This window comes from Lepidochelys olivacea (genome assembly GCF_965140295.1).
Source record: "Lepidochelys olivacea isolate rLepOli2 genome assembly, chromosome: 9".
NCBI classification, from domain to species: domain Eukaryota; kingdom Metazoa; phylum Chordata; order Testudines; family Cheloniidae; genus Lepidochelys; species Lepidochelys olivacea.
In genome coordinates, this window is record NC_140419.1 from 98,890,887 (window position 1) to 98,898,846 (window position 7,960).

General features: G+C 46.5%; 1 protein-coding gene across 7 annotated transcripts in view; it reads right to left on the reverse strand.

The window, feature by feature from the left end:
• The window catches only part of LOC311526839 (uncharacterized protein), a 119,071-nt gene extending 111,381 nt beyond the window's left edge, over positions 1-7,690 (reverse strand). For 4 of the 7 annotated variants that reach the window (XR_014713169.1, XR_014713170.1, XM_084640305.1 and 1 more), the window contains exons 1-2: positions 7,372-7,690; positions 6,823-6,946 (exon numbers count right to left, since the gene is read on the reverse strand). The gene's annotated coding sequence lies outside the window, so the exon portion shown is untranslated. Of the gene's footprint in view, positions 1-2,807; positions 2,913-3,310; positions 3,867-6,822; positions 6,947-7,371 lie in introns of those variants that run through there. The other 3 variants (XR_014713171.1, XR_014713172.1, XR_014713173.1) reach the window with 2 other exon arrangements.
• Between the last annotated feature and the right edge of the window lie 270 nt (positions 7,691-7,960).

The window sequence follows — 7,960 nt, forward strand, 5'->3', positions numbered from 1 at the left end:
AATATTTTTCCTTGGTATTTTGGATTTTTTTCAGCTTGAGCAATCTGTAGCTATTCTCTTTGCTTTAGGTCAACACTCATAGAGCATCCACTTGAAAAATATCGTTTCAGACATTTCCCTCTTTCTTCTGCTAACAGTATTCATCCTGCAGTCTCTCTGTGAATACCATGTGCCGAGTCCTTTATCCCCAGGAGTATTCTCCCCTTACAAAGCAAAATCATAACACGGTGACACGAGTCAAGCTTGGCAAACTCTTTTGCTGATGTTAAACCAGTGCCTTTCAGGGCTCTCACTGCTGCTTTTTAGCCCTCAATATAGATGGCGCACCCAGCTGACCACACGTGCAGGAGCCTCCCACGATACCATTACATATGAAATGCTGACATTTATATTTGATGTCCCAATGGGTCTGTGTGTGTGTTTTAACAAATGTTAGTACTTGCAAAGGGTGCTGGATTGACAACCCTATAAACTGAAATCCTCTATTCTTCCACTGAATGGGTACAGTACAGATAATTCCAGGACAGCTTCCCCTGCCAATGTAGTTTAATCTCCCTGCTCATTCAGTCCCTGCACATTTCTGTTGAGACCCTCTCCCCCAATAAATGCCAGTGATAAGATCAGGGATTTTGAAGCTGAAAATCACCAATTATTTTACACTGACACCAAAGGGTTGTTTGTTAGTGAAGACAAGTAGTAGTAAACGATAGTAATTTAAAAACAAAAAAAAGAGTATAAGATGCCTCAATGAAGAGGTGTAATTGTTGACAAAATGTATCATGTTTTAGCTTATGGGATGTACAGACTCTTTTTTAAAGGGATAATTCTTGCTATTAACTTAATAAAAAAGTTTGTATCAGAAAACTCCGGGTGTAACAGGCAGAAATCCAGAAATAATTAAGAAAATAATAGTACACACCCAATAAGAAAAACATTATTGGTTTAAAGTAGTCCCACCAGAATTCTTGGTAGCGATTGCATTTCTTTCAAGAGGAAAAAAAGAGTTCTAAACAAAAAGCAGCAGTGGTCCGCCTGTTACTAGATCTTGAGTAGAAAAAGCACAGAACTGTAATACCCTTTAGCAGGGAGACTTTTTCCATTTTCACTGCTGTTATCAGTTTTTGTAGTTGCAAAAAAAAAAAAAAAATGCTTTGCCCTTATATGATGTTGTCTAGCAGAGGATTTGAAAGCACTTTGCAAAATGTAATATGTTTAGTTTCACCGCTCAGTTGGGCGGCAGGTTGGTATAATTCCCATTTTACATCAGTAAAAACTGCAGCAGAGAGCTTAGGGGATCCAGTGAAGTCTCACTGAAGTCAACAGAAAGACTTCAGTAGCTCACACAGGAAGTCTGTGGCAGAGTTGCAAGTAGAATCCAGGATTTCTGACTTCCCATCCTTTGTTCTAACTACAAGCCCCATTCTTCCTCCCACTTAATGGGGCCTCACAGAATTGGCCCCAATGTCTGTAGAGTGCTTTGGGATCCTCAGATGAAAGGCACTATAAAAGTGAAAAGTATTGTGTACATATAATTAATAAATGCCTCAAAGCAGCTCTGTCTACCTTCTTCCCATGGCATATGGGGAAAAGGCTTTGGAGAGATTAAGTGATGTGCCCAAGGTCACTTGAGAAGCCAGTGGCAAAGCCCAGTGCTTGAGAACCCAGGAAAACTGCTCTAACCACTAGATTAGAAGCTCCTTCAGGCTTTCCCAGTCTGTATGTAACAACCCCCTTTGAAAGACATTAACCATTTGGAGACATCTTCTTTACCATGGGGCTCCCAGAAACATAAATTCCCTCCTAGCCTCTCTATTCCTTAGGCTCCCTTCCCCTCAAATTCCACAGTCTCCCCTAGATCTCTGCTCCTTCAGTCCCCAAAGCCCAGTCATCCCGCCTCAAAAATCACGCACCCAAATACCTCACCTTTTACTTGGTCCTCCAAAGTCTCCAGGTTTCTCTCTGCCCCCTTCAATCTCCCTCTGCCTACTAGGTCTCCCAGAAACTGACATTCTGTGCCTCCCAGATGGTACTTATCTCCCAGTTCTTGACACCCTGCCTTCATTGTTACTCTTTCATTCCCACTCTCAAGACTCCCTTTGACTTCAGTCAGCTTTGGATCAGGCCCCCAGCCCAGAGTGTGCATGTGTTGGGGTATGGAGCTGGCTGCAATTCCTGGCTCTGCCACAGACTTGCTACATGACCTCGGGAAAGTCTCTCTGTGCCTCTGCGGCCCATTTGCAAAGTGGGGACAATAATATTTCCTGAGCTCACAGGTAGGGGGAAGGAGGGCTAGGAGGCATTCAGGTACAATGCTGATGAAAAAAAACCCCTTATTCAGGGCAGGGTTTGGTCTGTAAATGAAGCACAGGACCACACACTGAATGACAAGAATAAAACAAATCAATATTGAATGCACTCATTCACTAAGCACCATCCATCCCTGTGCACTTAGTAAGGCAAAGGTCCTGTGGGGGGAAAACAGCATACGATCATATCAAAACTGGCTGTGCTGTAAAGCAGACACATAAGTGGGCAGAGTTAAGGCTACACAGCCAACCTTAACTTTATTTTAATATAATAACTTCTGAGTTTTCAAACACTCTGCAATCTTTACATTAGTTTCATGTAATTTTTTGGTGTGCAGCTATTTGTTTATTCACTGAGGCTTCTGGGCTGTGAGAAGCTGTGGCTGACCCAGGGGAAGCTGTGGCTGACCCAGGGAAGCAGATATGGTGCTTGACAGACTCTTCCCCTTAACCTAGGAATGTAGACACCATTGCAAGGAGAAAGAGCAGAGATAGACTCACCAATTCCATTTCCCAATTAGCCACCACAAACATCCTGGTTTTCACCATATCCCTTGAAGTCTGGGGATCTCCATATCCTCGACTCAAGGAGATCAATCCATTGAGCTTGAAAAAGAGAAGGCTAAGGGGTGACTTGATTACAATTTATGAGGACTTACATGGAGAACAAAAAATTAAGAATGGTCTCTTCAGTCTAGCAGAGAAAGGTACAACACAATCCAATTGCTGGGAGCTGAAGCTAGACAAATTTCGACTAGAAATAAGGCATACATTTTTTAATAATAAGGGAAACAATTTACCAAGGGTTGTAGTAGATTTTCCATCACTGGCAATTTTTAAATCAAGATTGGATGTTTTTCTAAAAGAGCTGCTCTAGGAATTATTTTGAGGAAGTTCTCTGGCTTCTGCTATACAGGAGGTCAGACTAGATGATTACAGTGTTTCCTTCTGGTCTTGGAGTTGACGACTCCTTGTACACTTGCCATACTAAAATCCCAGGAAACCCAATAAATAAAATTGTCATTTAGAATGAAGCATAAAATCCTTCCGCCACAACACAAACCCTGAAAAAAATTCAAGAAATGCCAAGTTATGAGATACCCCAACTCCCACACAGCAGTTTTCATGGACTCCAGTGACGGACTCCACTTCTTTATAAAGAACTTCCATTTGCTGCCAAGAAACAGAGAAACACGACATCCAAACACATTTACCTCCTTCACAGTATCAGATAAAAAACTTTAATTACTACCGCTTGCTCCCGTCAGGATCACATGGCACAGCACAAAACCTATGGTGCACATATGTCAGTGCTAAGTATTTGCTAATGTTGCTGAGGTTGTCATTAAGGTTCTGCCATCATGCAAGTGAGATCAGTGTGTTGTGTGAAGAGGGCTTGATCATCTGCTGGAGGTGGAAGGGAATTCCTCGTGAAGCTATGCAATCTGGTACTGCCTGCAGAGCATGTTCGGTGCACCTGTGGCTCTGGTTAAGAGGTGTCATATAACTTGGCATTTTCTTGCTCTTCAAAGTTTACAGTAGGTATATGCCACACTGAGACTACACGTAAAAGGAATTAAGGTTGGGTTTTGTTTATGGAATACACAGAAAATTTATTTCTACTATCCCCTCACCCACTCAGAATACCACCACCCAAGGTGTCGTTCTGAAACGAAAATGCTTGATGTGCCATCTTTTTAAAATGTACCAGGCGAACTGGATAGCTCTGGTGGTTAGTAATGGTGGGATATGGTGTTTTCATCTCTAGGGAGCTGATGTGAATATAGCCAAAGTTCACAGTAACAAGCTCATAGACTTTAAGGTCAGAAGAGACCAGCATAATCATCTAGTCTGATCTCCTGCACATTGCAGGCCACAGAACTTCAGACACCCACTCCTGACCCCTAACCTCTGGCTGAGTTACTGAAGTCCTCAAACCATGATTTAAAGACTTCAAGTTACAGAGATTTCACTGGTTTCAGAGTAACAGCCGTGTTAGTCTGTATTCGCAAAAAGAAAAGGAGTACTTGTGGCACCTTAGAGACTAACCAATTTATTTGAGCATGAGCTTTCGTGAGCTACAGCCCACTTCATCGGATGCATACCGTGGAAACTGCAGCAGACTTTATATATACACAGAGAATATGAAACAATACCTCTTCCCACCCCACTGTCCTGCTGGTAATAGCTTATCTAAAGTGATCATCAGGTGGGCCATTTCCAGCACAAATCCAGGTTTTCTCACCCTCTCTATTTACTCTAGTTTAAACTTGCAAGCGAACTGCGCCCCATGCTGCAGAAGAAGGTGAAAAACCCCCAGGGTCTTTGCCCATCTGACCCGGGGCAAAATTCCTTCCTGACCCCAAATATGGCCATCAATTAGACCCTGAGCATGTGGGCAAGACCCATCAGCCAGGCACCTGGGAAAGAATTCTCTGTAGTAACTCAGAGCCCACCCTATCTAGCCTCCCATCACTGACTGATTGGGATATTTGCTGAAAGCAGTCGCACATCGGCAACATGCCATTGTAGACAGTCTCATCATACTATCCCCTCCAAAAACTTATCAAGCTCAGTCTTGAAGCCAGTTTTGTTGTTGTTTTTTTTTTGCTCCCACTGGCTTCAAGACGGTCCAGTGGCTGTTGGACAGCACATTAGGTGAAATGAGCCCGTGATGTCAGTTTGCTTCCTACTGGATAAGGTAAATGTTACCAACCTCACTGGGCCTCCGCCCCCTTGTTGGCTGACTGAGGGGCCTAGGTACTCTCTTATCATGGCTAAGGCATGGGGGACACTGCCATTGCTGCCCCATGGGCTCTAGCCCTGTCCTGTAGGCATGGTCCGGAAGGCTCGCATTTCTCACCAGTGCTTCCCTGTTACTAAATGCCCAGTCCGCCCTTGCTGGGCCCCAGTTTGGGAATAAGGTTTGCACACCCATGGTGGGCTTTTCAAAGGAGATTAAAGGAATAAAGCATCCAGCTCGAGAAGCAGCCCAGCCCAGGCACCGTTCCCTGGTGAGAATGCCTTGTGCCAGGCACGGTAGGGATGAAAGCCAAGGTGCATCTCAGCACAACACCTTTCCCTCAATTCAGGGTACAGCTCCTGCCAATGCATCCCCCAAACTCTCCAGGAGGCAGCACCCCCCAATGCACAGCCCCCCCCAGCTATACCCTCAATGCACACACCCCAGCTCCCCCCCCACAACCCCCAAGCTGACCCCCCCCACTGTACACCCCCAGCTTTCCAGGGTAAAGCATGCCCCAAGTCCACAATTCCTCCAGCTCCCCCCAGTGCAAGCCCCCCACAGCTCTCTGGGGGGAAGCACTGAACAACATCTCCTGCCAGCTCTCCGGGGTGTCCAGTACACCTCTGCCCCACACCCAGCACCCCAGCCCCAGCACTGAGTGGCACAGGGCCAGGTTGGCAGTCTCTGGCTCTGACCGATCCACCCATCTGGAGGCTTGGCCTGGCTCATACTGGCTGCAGCTACTTCAGGGCAACCCTCTCCCCACCCAGGGCACAGCTCCGCTCCCCACCACACATTGTCCATGCCAGCAAACAGCCCAGCGCGCAGCCCTGCTCCCCCACATTACCCCTCCCAAAGGGCACAACCCCCCCCGCCTCCTCCCCAGGGCATTGCCCCACAGCGCACAGCCCTGCCTCCCTGGGGCTCCATCCCTCCCAATTCACAGCCTTACCTCCCCCCATCACATATTCCTGCTTCCCCTGGGGCATCATACCCCTACCCGCAAAAAGATTAAATACTTTCCACTGCAACAGTAACTCAGAATGATGTTAACAGCAGCTACTAAAGTTGAACATTTTTAAATTAGTAAGTCCAAATAAGTTGTATCCAAGAGATTTAAAGGAGCTGGCTGAGGAGCTCCCTGGCCCATACATTTTGATTTCCAAAAAGTTTTGGAACACTGAGGAGCTCCATAGGACTGGATCAAGGCAATATTTAAATGGGATGACCTGGGTAATTATAGGCCTGTCAGCCTGAGATCTATCCCAGGCAAAATAGAGACTTAAAAGAGGGTAATGTAATGCCAATCAACATGGTTTTATGGAAAACAGGTCCTATCAGACTAACTTGATATAATTTTTTGACGAGATTACAAGACTGATAAAGGTAATAGAGTTTAGGTAATAACTTAGACTACTGTCAGGCACCACATAACTTCTTGATTAACAAATTAGAACAATACAAAATTAACAACACATGTTAATAACCTGGCTAACTGATAGATCTTAAAATGTAATTTTACATGTGTAATCATCGAGTGGATGCGTTTTTAATAGGTCCCACAGGGATCGGTTCTTGGCCCTACACTATTTAACATCTTCATCAATGACCCAGAAAAAACCAAAATCATTACAGATGAAGTCTGCAGATGACACAAAGGGCAGAGATACAGATCGCTCTGGATTGCTTGGCAAGCTGAGCGCAGGCAAACAATATGTGTTTCAATACAGCTAACTGTAAGGGTGTGCGAAGCATTCAGGCCATACTTACAGGATGGGGGACCCGGCTCTGGGAAGCAGTGACTGTGAAAAAGACTTGAGGGGTCATCATGACGGATAATCAGTTGAACGTGTGCTTCCAGCGCAACGCTGTGACCAAAAGGGCTGACGTGATCCTTGGATGCACAAACAGAGAACATTGAGTAGGAGTAGAAAGGTTATATTACCTCTGTATTTGGCACTGGTGTGACCACTACTGGAATCCCATGTCCAGCTCTGCTGATCACAGTTCAAGAATGATGTTGATAAATTGGTGTCCGTTCAGAGACTAAAACGATTAAAGGATTGGAAAACAGGCCTTTCTGTGATAGATTCAAGGAGCTCGACCTGTTTACTTTATCAAAGAGAAAGTTAAGGGGCTACATGATCAGTCTGTAAGTGCCTATGTGAGGAAGAGAAATGTGATGATAGAGGGCTCTTCAGACTAGCAAAGTTCTAACACCATCCAATGGCGGGGAGTTGAAGTTAACCAAATTCAGACAGGAAATAAGGTGCAAACTTTTAACAATGAGGGGGGTACCTAACCACTGGAACAACTTACCGAGGGCTGTGGTGAATTCTCCATCACTGGACATTTTTAAATCCAGACTGGACGGTTTTCCAAAAGGTCTGCTCTAGTTCAGCCACAGCTATTGGACTGGAAGCAGGAATTAATTAACACAGGGAAGTCCTATGACTGGTGTCATGCAGCAGGTCAGACTGGAGGCAATGGGCCCTTCTAGCCTTAGACCCAGGGCACAGGAGGGCCACCCTTTCCCCTCCCACCAGGGCACAGCCTGCTCCCCCAGGGCCAGGCCCCCTGCCCTAACTGGACAGCCTTCTTCTCCCCTAATACTCAGTGTCGCTTGACCCCAAGACCATCACCCCCAGTGCCCAGCCCAGCCTCCCCCAGCACCATCACCCCCCAGCCCAGCACCCAGCCTGGCTCCCTCCCCCCAGCGCCCACATCCCCCTTCCCTTCCTCCCTTGCCCGGCCCGTCCAGTCCCGCGCGCATCCCCCGGCCCGGGCGCAGCGCAGCTCGGCGCTGCGCGGGCGGTGCCGGGCCGAGCCGCGCCGAGGCGGGGGCGGCGCCTGCCCCCCCCCCCCCAGCCCCTCTCCCAGCAGCCCTTGCAAACGCCTACAATGAAAT